The following is a 13675-nucleotide window of genomic DNA, read 5'->3' as shown; positions in this document are numbered from 1 at the left end:
GCTGTGTCGAACGGTTCATTAAATGATTCTTCCTTTCTAATCAGACACACTTTATCAAACACTCGTAAGGAAATGCATACACTAGGTTGAACATTATTCGCCAAGAAGCAACGATGTTTGGTGGTCTAAACTATAAAGAAAAGTAAAAAGTATAAAGGTCTAGAGTATAAAGGACATAATTTACAGTGATCTTAGGATTACTTGTTCACGAACCTGTTCTGCCGTAGTCCTGAACAAAAACTTTCTCATCTGCTTTAGAAAACTATATATCGAAAAATGCGTACCCCGCTTCGCGTTAAAACAACTTAAGGAGAAAAATAATACAACAGTATAATGCATCCAAATCACACTCTGGAAATATTGTAATAAGAGTGCTCTCTTTAACCTATGAATTTATTTTATGGACAGTGGGAATAATATAACGCTTGAAGAAAAATAATTTGCGAACAAATTTCCTGTTCCTGATAGCATGGTTACTGGACACACACCAAAACTCACTGAGGCTTCTGTGTGTAATATTGTATTGTCCTAAGTGTGCCGTTTTCATCCTTCGAGATAAAAACAGATTTCATGCAGAGCGATGCTCTGTTGTTCCATCCCGCAGATGTTCGGTAGAGAATAAGAGGTGTGGAGTTTTCTAGGACCTGCAAAAGAAGAGTAAGAATAACATGAACTTTTTCAAAACCCCTACAACAAATTTGCCAAAATTTATTTAACAACCAACAATGCAATTTTTTTTTACTATCAATGCAACTTTAACATAAACGCCTTTCTTTCGTTCTAAAGATCAGCAATATAACCTGTATTTCTGGCACCTCTGTGAAAGAGTGCGTAAGAGACAATAGAAGCTAGAATTCGTTTTGTGTTCAGAATGTCTTCGTTCCCAATACATGAAGGACTGTTTGTTCGATCAAGCAGACACCTCCTGCAGTTGTCGATGCTAGTCAGCTAGGCGACGCGGAAGGGAAAAAACTGGAGAAAGCATTTCTAACAGGCTGGCGGCACGTTTCCCAAGGGCGGATATCAAGCGAAGTTTCCGCAGTGGTGTTCTCTTGAACTGGTGATCACGCAGGAAACCTTGAATGCCTTCACACTGAACGTGAACTTGGAATGTCAGGGACAGTGAAAAATCAGCGCATGTCGAAAGAGCACAGTTCCGGTAGGTACACTGCACACTTGAAACCTTTGTTGAAGTTTAAACAATGAGCAAAAATTTGGTGCCAACGCAGTGCTCAAAAATGGATTCTTCTGTCGGTGAGTTATATGCTAGCGGCAAAGTGTACTTAACATAATAAATAATTGGGAATGTATGATGTGACATGTGCCACCTAAGACTTTCTGCCAAGGGCATAAAACTTCGGTCGAAATTGAGGAAAAAACAATCTTAATATCATGTCTTCAGTTGAAGAAGCAGGAACCACCGCTGTTTGATTATTCATTAAAGAACGCAGCATTTTTCTTCAACATAATCTCTAACCAAACTGGGCAAAAGTTTAGGCCATATTTTTTATAAAACAACTCAGCAGTTTTAGACGTTACAGTCGACCGAGTTATTGGTGTCATTACGCAAATGAAGGACAAAGATGCACGTGGCAGAATCTATTATAATTGGAGAGCACATCCAAAAGAAAAGCAAACACAGGCAGGAAACGTCAAAACGAAGCTGCAGAGATGAGATTACTGATCTTACTCGTACAAAAGTCCGACAGTCGCAGTTAGCTGAAGTTGGAACAGTTGTAGACGAGCAGGCGGAACTATTTTTTTTTCAGGTGAAAAGGCTGTCCTGAATTTTGTTGTGGAGAGCCGAAGCCGTACTTTACGTTTTATCCGCCACCAATATATTAAGTACAAATGCGGTCAATAGGTTGGAGTTTCAATATGGAAACCTTCAAGCAGTGCTCAGATGTGAGATCCCCAATTTTCTCAAACATGAGAAAGGCGACAGAAGGCAGGGCGGAACAGAACTTGCGATGATGAATATGTTATAGGGAACCTGGTGGCGGTTTGAAAGAATTGGCAGTGCAAGGTCGCGCGATATACTAAATAAGCAATTCATTTACGCTACCAGTGATGCAGACGATGGCACAAGAACTGTGGGAACGATGGGTTGCAATTCTGTGGCTTTAAAAAAAAGTACTGAAGCAGGACAAAAACTTTAACTGCGTTTCGGTACTTAAGGGAAAGGTAAAAAAAAATCCACTGTAATACGCGTTCATGTGGCGCCTCTTCCAGAGTACCTACATGGGTTCTAGTTAGGAGACACTCCCCTCAGAGAGCGGGGATAGCTTGCAATATAATCTTATGAGAGCTTCTAGTTTACATGCTGTAATACGCAACAAGTCCGCAGCTACGTTGCTAGCATTAAAAGCAGAAACCTGTAAGTCGCAATGGCACTCCGGAAAAGACATTTTAAGGGTGACAGGGTACAAAAGAGCACAGCAGGACGTTTGTGGGATTTCTCACGGTCCATGGCAGTTAAATACATCTAAATGTACAAAACAACCACATCGTAATTAGTTCTCAAATTCATGATATTATCAAAACAATCCGCTACAAGTATGTGAAGAAGAAACTTTGGTGGCTGGTGAGTATTCGTCCTGTGATAGCACACGAGAGCTATCTCACCTTACCTCTTTCACAAAAATATTAGAGGAATGATGTGCTGCATGCATGAATACTAAATCACCCACAATCAAACTACCGTGTCTTGATCACGAGCACAAAATGTACTTACCTCACTAGATTCGTCGGCAGTATCTTGATACACGATATACTCTGATACCTTATACATGCTAATGGCCGAGTTTTCTGCTTGCCCTATTAGTCCGTATTTATTACAGTGACGTTTCTGGAGCCGCACTTTCGACTGAAGCTAACCTGTCCTAGTCTCAACATTTGCAAATTTGTTCTTAACACCAATAATTTATGCCTGATGTCAATCTTATACTGCTGCGATTCTTCAAGTTTTTTGCGATGTATTTATGTTTATTCCCAGATTTCTGTCATTTAGTGTACTCCTCCTTTTGGCTTTTGGCTTGATAATATTCTAAATAAATAAATACCAGGCGACTATGTCACCGGTCAGTGCTGCAGTACATCTTCACGAGTGGACACAATCCGTAAACAATTACAACCTACTATCCATCTAATATCCATCCGAGGTGTCTTCACTCAAACTCTTTATGCAACAGCACCATCGGGCGCAGTTGTGAATTTATAGTTTCACTGTATACTTGAGATCAGTAGTAAGAGAGCAAGCTTTACTCTAGCGCACTCCCTTATGCCCAAGCCTCGGGGCAACTTTCGACCACTAAAGATACTAAATACTTTATGCTGGGCACGGAAACAGATTTCCTCTTCATGGAATACAAAGCTCCAGCAGTTGCACAAATTTTCACTGAGGTTTTAACTAACCTCAACACTTTGGTGCTGCGTTTAAAAGCCACCTCCGAATTCTAGCTGCATAATATTACTAGGCTTGGCAGTGGGAATAAGCTATGTTGCCAAAAGTAAGCATACGGTATATTTTGTGATAAAAATATACTCAGGAACTTGGCAAGACTTGCCATGCCTCTAACCTGGAGTGTGCTAAAGGACAGGCTACCATTTTGGTACTCCCATATAAGCCTTTTATTGCTTTTTGGGAGCACCGCAATGGTTCCAGGCAGTGAGCAGCCCCGGGCTCTCTATAAGAATGATTCCTAACTGCTGGGCAGACTAGTTATGTTGAAAGCGTTATATTACGATTAAGCAGCAAGACGTTAAAAGTTGCAAACACTACGGAGGATGCCGTTTCAGGGGTGACATTTTCCCTGATTAGAAATAATGGTAAGTTGAATAGAGTAATCATATAGAGGTTAGTGGCTACACAGGACCACTTGAAGCTTTAGGCTGAAGTGTAGTAAAATACCAAATATCAATTCCGTACCCAATATATCCTGAGGGCTCATTCGATATAATAGAGGCAGTGAGTTAAAAAATTGCGACCGAGTGTTGAAGATCCGTTCTTTAAATGCGGTGTACCGTTCAGATACGCTGCTCGTTTAAATCTCCTCGTGTAAAATTCTGAGGCTCTTTGTCGGTACAGTTTTAACGAATTACTTGTTCATTGACAGTAACATGCACGGCTTCAAGGTAAGCTTAAAATATTGTATGCACTCCTGCATGGGCAGCCCTCGTGAAAGTGCTCCTCTTTCAACTTTGCACGCGGAAAATGAAACCAAAATGCTGCCAAAGAGCAATTCGCTTCGGCGCGTAATATTTCTTTCCCGCTGCGTATTGAACGGAGGGTTGACAAAAACAATAGCGCTACATCACACTAAAAATAAGACGCAGTAGATTTTCAAAACGCTTTTAGCAGAGAAGTGAGCGGAAATCCGCTGATGGAGGCATCCGCCAGTTCTGATCGGGCGTCTGTCGCACGAAGTGCCGTTCAAACAACCAAACCATCTGTAGGGTTGAGCACCAGCTCACACTGCTGTTCGCTCATGCGTCCACCTTGATTACAAGCAAGTGATTGCGAATCATTTTAATGAACATTTTCATAGTGTTTTTTCCACTCGTCAGACACGCGCAAAGCAATGTCCTCCAACAACAAAACGATAAAGAGTGTGACTTGGTGTATTTACATTCTGTCTGTGCAATGCTTCTGAACTTTAAACTACGATCATTTCCAGGACCAGATACATCCGCGATATATTCCTGCATCGTTACGCTGAAATGTTATCAATGTTCTTTGTCGTTATATTCCGAGCGTCCATTTCGTCGGCTAACCTTCAGTCTGACTGGCGAGCGGCTCGTATAGCCCCTGTGCTCAAAAAAGGCAAGTCCAGCCTCCTCCAGAAACCTCGCCACATTTCATTGCTGTCATCATGTTGTAAAATTTTAGAACACAACATTGCCAATTACGTAACTGAATTTCTATATAACAAAGGTTTTCTAATTCCACTTCAGCATGACTTTAGGAAAGGTTACTGAACTGTAACTCAACTAACTTCAGTTGTGCACAGCTTCGCAGAAATTCTCGATAGATCAGGCCAAATAGATTTTAAAGTTCTATTAGAAATAACTTTTTTTAGATTTTACGAAATCGTTTCATCTTGCTTCACATAACAAAACAATTTGTAAACTCAAATTCGCTGGTACTCCTTCTATATTAATCAAATGGATTACCGTATACCTCACTAACAGAACCCGATACGTTGTCTTGTTAACTCCTCACGCTCCCTCCCGGTAACATCTGGAGTCCCTCAAGGAAGCGTCCTTGTCCCGTAATTAGAGAGTTATAGCATATCGTTACCGTGTTTACGTTACCGTTTACCGGGCCCGGAAAGCGACGTCTGCGCATGCGTCGCCACTTACCGGTCCGCAAGCACTTTACGCAATCTCTTTTAGCGTTGCGAAGAGTTAGCGTTCGCTCGTAAACAAACATGGCGGCGCCCTGCACGGCCGCTTCGGACCAAATACAGCACCGCCTCCGCGTTCTTCGGCACCATTTCTCGCTATACATGAAGGCATTCGCTTTTAATTTGCAAACTCTCACTCATACGTTGAGGTTTGAGTAACAACAAGGCCATGTTTTTGAGATTATTTGCATTTTTTAGCAGCTAAGCCTTACTATAGTCGTGCACATAGCCAAATAGCAAAAAATACACTGCAGCCCTTCAGTTTTGTGCCCGATTTAACGTTTTTCTCTATTTTTATGACTTTTTTATTCGAAAAAAAAGACTAGTAATTCTCTTGGTATATTGATCAGAAATAGCAGAAAACACAAAGTTTCTCGGGCCTGGAGTTGGCGCGCTTTAACTTACTGCCACTAGATGGCGCCGCAGTGTTCACATCCAAACACATAAAGAAGCGACGATGCGGCACGGCAAACAGGTGTCGTTGTGCTTTTTTTACAGCACTCGCAACGCAATTTGCGCAGTGTATGCAAGCTTACTGAGGTCTACGAAGTGAAACTTTCTACCGGCCAGGGTAGGCAAAGGTGTGTAGCTTCACGGGCACATTTGAAAAGCCGCTGAGTCGGCTGTTAACTGAAGTGTAGTCGGTACGTCTTTAAATGCAGAGAAAAGGATTATTAAAGTGTAGCATTTCACTTCATAGAAATGATTGCAATGCATCCGTATTTTTTTATCATTAAAAGCTGGCCATCTGCCATAATCATCACTCGTTTTAGCTTTACGGTAACTTGTTACGGGAGAGACGCAAGCTAAAACGTATTCTGGCGTGCGCCGCGCTAACCGAAAAATCCGGTCTCCGATAACACGATAAACGGTAACGCAAACACGGTAACGATATGCTATAACTCTATTATTTCTTATCTATATAAACGATATTGTTAACGTTATCAAAGAAGGAGCTCAAATTAGAATGTTCGCGGAAAACTGCTTTTTATTCACAGAAATTAAAACTCCGGAGGACCAAGTAGTGCTTAGCTCTAACCGCAAAAGCATTAACAATTGGCGTTGCAGACCCGCTGTGAAACTAAATGCTGAAAAAAAAGTTTACATTAGAATAATTATTAAAATACGGTCTATGTTATTACCTCCAATCATCATGGTGCCTACCAGAAGTAACGCAGTACAAGTACCTTGGTGTAACAATAACTAATACCTTAAGTTGGAATGCTCACATTTTTAACATTTGTGCATCAGCCTTACGTAAACTGTTCTCTTAGATACAAATTAAAACGAGCCCCTTCCGCTACCAAGTTCTAGCTTATACATCAATCATTAGACCGAAATTAGAATATTCCGGTACTGTGTAGGATCATTTCACTAAATATAATATCGATGCGTTAGAAATGATTCAGCGTAAAACAGTTCGTTTTATCTTTTATAAATTCCGTACTACTGCTTCTTCTACAACTTTAGTTAATGTTAATGTCATACAGACACTGGAAACTCGAAAAAAGCTTTTGCGACTAAATTTTCTCTTCTTGTTGAAAAATAAGTTATCACTGAGCCCGGACACTTACCTCAAACCGCTAGTGACGCGATTAATTGAGACATCGTCAAGCCCACTCTTTAACACCTTATCGTGCCAAAACCGACTTGTATAATTATTGTTATTTTCCCCGAACAATACCGGAGTGGAACCAGCTTCGTTTGACTGAACCGTTAAGCACTGAGAGCATTGCCAGTTTTTTAAAAAGTCTTTTGAATGATATATGTCCAGTTCTGGAGAGATATTGTGTTCAATTTGCCTATATTTGTTCGAATCATGCATGTGTTGTGTTTAGTTTGTTTATCTTTTAATTTGTGTGCTAAATGTTTACTTGCCTTGTATCTCATTGCATTGCCCCTCCTGCCTTGGCCTACCAAGGCTGGCAGTATTAAATAAATGAATGAATAAAATGAAAACAATCTTATTCGAAATAATGTGTGGTGAACAATGCCTGCGAATAAAGGGATAAAGAGATCTACCATCCTGTTTCAATGCGTTCTTCCTAAAAGTGACCTCTAAGCCCGCGCTAATTCGTCATAACATAGTGGTCATCGAACAGAAAGGCAGGCGTAAGCGGTTTCCAAACTAGCTGAAATTTTGTTTAAAAAGCTACTAGTGAGCAAGACTGAACTGATTCAAATCTAGAAACATATATGCGTTTAGAAGAGTTAACTTGTGATAACACAATGTGTTCCCGCAGAACAAAAAAAATGGCTTCGCTTCATCGCCGCTTGAACCTATAGTTATACGAGCGAAAGCTCTTTTAAGCATGGTCTCCACTGTCTGAAATTAAATATCAAGGTCAAGGGTCAAAGTCAAAGGTGAAGGTCATGTACCCAATAGTCATATTCATATGATCACGTTGTCATAAACAATAGCTTAGGCCATGTCACCACTCCGTTAAGTTCGGTTCGACATTGTGGGGCATTGGAGGCAATTGTCGCATCCAAATCTAAATTGGAATTTGTACTCCCAGGAATAGAGGTCTCGCTCTGAAAAGTGGGAGTGATGCAGGACCGTATTTATTCATCACTGCTGCCTGTCCTTCGGCTTGGCTCTGAACTGCGGCTTTGAACTTTAAAAGCAAAAAGGATGTCAAGCCTGGAGGTAACTCTTGAGCAGTGAGATACTGCTCATTATTTTCTAGAGTGTCGGGGGAGGGAGGGCGGCGCTCAAGCTCCTCGCCATCCAATTTTTTCCCTGGGAGTTAGCAGGATATGCAGTCACGGACGCAGTGAAGCAGCTCGTTCTACAGCGCCACATGCTTCCTTTGCCAATGCTACGCTAATGCGTAATACAGAATAGCGAATCTGTGTACTATAGTGATGCTATAGCAGGAGCTACTCGGATGGTGCCTGTCGTCAACGAGAGCGGCATAACGCATCATTGTGCTACAATGTGTACGAACTTGACTTGGAGTTCCAATTGGCTACCCCACCTGCCATATTTATTTATGAACTGCATCGAATAATTTCATGCCGCTTCTCTGTGGACCTCCCCTACCGCTTTTATATAGTGGTTACCGTGAGACTGTTGAAGCTGTCTGAGGTTCGCTCTCATTTCCGAGGACCAATACGTGATAGGCTAGAAACAACATCGGCTTAACTTTCTAAGTAGAATAACTGTCGCTCAAAGGCAAATTAGCTTTGGTGGCACCTCAAGCAGCTTAGGTTTCAGCAATTATATTTATCAACAACGCCTAAAAAGAGGTTCTATTTCGCTGCCCGTGTAATTGATTCCACAAACTGAATGCTTCCACTTCAGTACGGCCCGCGCGCTTAAAAATTCGCATCATGTTTTTCAGAGGTCTCCAGTTGAATTTAAACTTTCGAAATATTTCTGTTCAAACGTTTGAGCATTTCACAACGCGTACCTTCACAACGCATATTAGTATTCAGTGTACTCTAAAGTACCTATATACGACGTTTTGAAGGTGTCATTCGTCCTACAACTGCTATAACATCGATATATTTCACGCCTACGAAGCGCAAAAATGGTGACTTTGGAGCTAACTTTGGCCGAAATTCGCATCCGTAGGTTCCACCAACAGCGCCCCGATGGCCGCCACCTCAATCCTGTCCGAAAGCTGGCATCCTTCCCTACATCCTGGTGTTACTTGCTATCGTGAAATCCTCTTAAAGCGTTCGCATTCCGCCGTTTTATGAGGCCTCTACAATCTCCGAATCGGTGGGGAGCGCGTTTGAAATGTGATTTTCTCAACTTCGCAGTTTTATTAGCAACATTACTAGCCATACGTAAGTTTTCGTTATGATTTTAGGGTGCAATTGTTATTTACCTTATACCGCTGAATTCAGAAGGAACTGAACTTAAGAGCTATGCTATTTCTTTAGGACTGAGTCAAATATGTCAAATTGTTTGAACTCTAATGTCACCTATTGATATTTCATATTTTTTCGCTTTGACAGAATTGTGCATATTTGTAAATATATAACTAAACAGCAATATAAATCTAAATAACAATGTCGCTAGCATAGAAAGGCTTTGGCTACAGCTTTATTTCAGTGGAAACTAAAAAAAACGCTGAAGGAAAGGCTCCTGATGTCCCGTAAAAAATTGCCTAATTATACTTGAGTTATTTTTCTATAAAATGGAAACTAATTTAGGTATACTGATACTAATTAATTTTTTTTAATACAGGAACGTTCTCGTATAACCTTATTACGGCGTGCTTAATTAGGCGTCTTTCAGGGTGTTGTCTTTGAAGAATTGAATTTAAGTTCGCTTACATCATCAAATGCCCCAAATACACATGTAATTTGATGCATAAGAAGAGCAATATTCGCCAGTTCATAAATATGAATCGCGGAGAAGCCAAATAAATAAATTAGCTTATAGGGAATATTTTGGAAGCTCGATCATTCGAAATACATTACCCATTAACAAAATTGCAAAACAGAGCCAACCTTCCACGTTGGTGGCCATGATTTTGGAAATAAATCAATTAACAGCTAGAATATTAGTTATTTTAAATTAATTATTCGGCCCATCATTGATTCCTATGAGGTACATATGCCAGTCTTTGTGTAGAATCCAGCTCAGCAGATCCCGCCGACGTATCGCCCAGAGTTTTTGAAATAAATTTCTTCGCAAGTTTTTAAAAGGAATTTCTAAAAATTAAACAGTTACCATGAATATTAGTTCATTCCCACACAAAAAATTGTTGCAAGAGACGGACTACCTAGCTCATCAGGAATACTCTTATAGTATTATATGGGCAGGTTTTCTCGAAAGTGCTGCACATGACTGTGCAAATCAAGCTTTATTATAGCTTGCCATCTAATATACTTTACTAATGAAGAGAAATAATGAGCGGCCACGGTGGCTCAGTGATTATGGCGCTGGGCTGATGGACCGAAAGACGTGGGTTCGATCAAGCACGCGACGGTCAAATTTCGATGCAGGCAAAATTCTTGAGGCCCGTGTACTGTGCGGTGTGAGTGCATGTTAAAGAGCCCCAGGTGGTCGAAAGTTCCGGAGCCCTTCACTATGCTGTCCCTCATAACCTGCGTCGCCTTGCGACGCTAAATCCTCATAAACCAAAAACCAAACCAAGAAAGAATGTATCTCCAACCTCGTCCAAGAAAACTTCACAGCCCGGATCAAAAATATAATGCGTTGAATATCTTTTTGTAATTGCCCTTCCTGCAATACTTTGCGTTTGGATTTTTTTTTGGCAGTGCACGTTTCAATTAGTTTTTGACAATTCTTAGAGCAAACCTTTGGACATAAATGGTAAAAGAGTAGTTCTAGTGCTTAATGTCCCCTTTGGGAGGAGAAAATTTGTGTGGGTGCATATCGTAGCTTGTAGCGCTTCTGTCGTGCATAATAACTGGGTCAAATCCTGCTTTTGACCACGGGGATTTCGAAACAAGTCCGGTATTAAAAGGTTCATGTTTTATTATGTTTTATTAGGAATGAGCAGCTACAATTCCACTCACCTTTTTTTTTTCAGCTATATGTTTAGTGGGCGCAACTTCTTTGGGCCTTCTTTGGGCCTTGGGCAAATTGTTTGCTGCTGATGTGAATTAAGTTACAGAACAGTTCGTTAAACGGTCATACTCTGTTGGATCATTTTATCGCCCTCCCGGTTCTGATCTGAGCACTTTGCAATCACTTTATGAAATCATTTCCGAGGTTTCCCAAAAACCGATATTGCTCGGGGGTGATTTCAATCTGCCGGATCTGCACTGGGGTGATGGCATGTGTGTAACCACAACAGGTTGTGGAATCGATATAGAAATGAAGAGCATCATAGATACTTTTGGCTTAGTACAGTACGTTCAGGAACCAACTAGGGATAAAAATGTTTTAGATCTTTTCTTTTCCAACTCTCCGGATCAAGTTAATGCTGTTCATGTTATTCTAGGCATTAGTGATCATCAGGCGGTCATTGCATGCATAAAAGCATCGCATAGTAGACAAAAGAAATGTGAGTCAAGGCGAGTCTTTTTTTACGATAAAGGTGACTATGCTAGAATGTCCGAAAAATTACAAAATCACTTGCCCGTTTTTGAGTGCTTTTATGATGAGGGCGATATTCATGAATTATGGCGTTTATTTGAGCAAAAACTTTTTGAACTGAGGGATGCACACGTGCCAAGTATAGATTCAGCTAGACTGAAGAAACGCAGAAAGCCGTGGGTGACTGCCAGTTTGATAAAAATGATAAGGAAAAGAAGGCGTGCGTACCTCAAGTTTAAGAGAACAAAACGTGAAGATGACTTCAGCAGATTACTTGTACTAACGCGTGAGCACAAAGAAAAACTAAAAACTGCGAAAGAGGAGTACTTTAAAACGCTGGACGTTAAAATGAAGAAAAACCCTAAACTTTTTTGGCGCTACTTAAGGGAGTGTGGAACAGATTCATCTGGTGTAGGTGAAATCGTTTATAATCAACAGGTCATCTCAGGTGACTTAGAGAAGGCAACGTGTTTTAATAATCACTTCAAGTCTGTTTTCTCCCCTAACCATATCAACAGTCACCAACATTACACAAGTTATGCGCCAGCAATGCCGCCAGTCGAAATAAGTGTAAGAGGGATTCTAGCGCTCCTAGAGGATATAGATGAATCAAAGGCCTGTGGTCCCGACGGCATATCACCCCGGTTGCTAAAGAACTGTGCTTATCCTATCTCACAGTATCTATGCCTTATTTATAAAAAATCTTTGGATATAGGTCTTTTACCACACGACTGGAAGATAGCTCATGTGGTCCCGATTCACAAAGGCGGATCAAGAAAAGATGTATCAAATTACAGGCCTATTTCTCTAACATCAGTTTCATGCAAAATTTTTGAGCACATCTTATACACAGAAATAATGAACCACCTGGTAAAGAATGATTTGCTGATGAAGGAACAACATGGGTTCCGGAAAGGTTTATCATGTACTACTCAACTTGTTGAATTTTATCACGAACTTGTATCTGAAGTTGAGCGCGGGGGCCAAACAGACTGCATATTTCTGGATTTCCGGAAAGCGTTTGAGACTGTGTCACACCCACTCCTTCTCTATAAACTAAAAATGTTGAATCTGGACACAGCTGTTATAGTATGGATTCAAAATTATTTGCTCGGCCGCCGCCAACGTGTAGTCCTTAATGGTGTATGTTCAGATCACGTTGATGTGACATCAGGGGTCCCACAGGGGTCGGTCCTGGGGCCAGTCCTGTTCTTAATCTATATAAATGATATTTCACTCGGTATCTCCTCAAGTATACGTCTGTTTGCAGATGACTGCGTTTTGTACAGAAAAATTAACAATGCCAATGACGTCGTTCAACTCCAAACTGACTTAACACTTATCCACGATTGGTGTCTGAAATGGAAAATGTCTTTGAATACGGAGAAATGCGCTCATCTTTGTTTTTCACGAAAAAAAATCAAAGTCCAAGCTCAGTATCGCATAAGTAATGAATTGATCACACAGAAATGTACTTACAGATATGTAGGTGTTATACTAACGGATGACTGTTCCTGGAATGCTCACGTGGATCATGTGGTTACCAAAGCCGGTAGGGCACTAAATTTCTTACAGCGGAGTTTAAGGTCTTCGCAGCCAAACCTCAAGAAAACTGCTTTTCTCTCTTGTGTTCGACCTATCATTGAATATGCCTGTATTGTATGGGACCCTGCACATCGGGTGTTAATTGAAAAACTTGAACAAATTCATAACAGAGCAGCAAGGTTCGTCTTGGGCAGGTACGGGAGAAGGGATAGTTGTACAGCAATGAAAAAAGAATTGCAATGGGAACCACTCACTTCCCGTAGAAGAAAATTGAGGCTAAAATTGCTGTACTTAATGGTTCACGGAAAAACGGGGATTGATTTTGATAATTACTTAAAACAGCCATTTTACGTTTCTCAACGACATGACCATTCCCGTAAAATTAGAGAGTACCGTACCAGGACGAACTTGTTTGCAAATTCATTTTTTGTTAAAACAGTGCAACAGTGGAACCGGCTTTCCGAGGAGCAAGTGTGCTCTGCAAGTAAAGATGTATTTTTTGCCAATCTGTAACCCCTCTGCTATAACGCCTTCGGGCAGGATTTCACGAGCGTCCTCGATTCCAGGGGAACGCGTGCGTTCGCACGGGGAGTCAGACGTGCTGGTCGTCGGCTCCGGCGACTTTTCAGCCGGAGCAGCGGAAGTTTCCGCCTGACCCTAGCAAGATCATCCCCAACGTGCACCGAAAGCTGTCGGGAAC

At 41.0% G+C, this 13675-nt stretch overlaps 1 long non-coding RNA gene across 1 annotated transcript in view; it reads right to left on the bottom strand.

Annotated features, from left to right (window-relative positions):
• Window positions 1–525: 525 nt before the first annotated feature.
• Window positions 526–13675, bottom strand: part of LOC144134767 (uncharacterized) — a 28128-nt gene continuing 14978 nt past the window's right edge. Inside the window, exon 3 of the long non-coding RNA XR_013315247.1 lies at window positions 526–644. This is a non-coding gene — a long non-coding RNA (uncharacterized LOC144134767). The remainder of the gene's footprint in view (window positions 645–13675) is intronic.

Source organism: Amblyomma americanum, chromosome 5, assembly GCF_052857255.1.
Source record: "Amblyomma americanum isolate KBUSLIRL-KWMA chromosome 5, ASM5285725v1, whole genome shotgun sequence".
NCBI lineage: Eukaryota > Metazoa > Arthropoda > Arachnida > Ixodida > Ixodidae > Amblyomma > Amblyomma americanum.
Note: the sequence above shows the minus strand (reverse complement) of the source record. Positions and strands in the feature narration are given on the sequence as shown.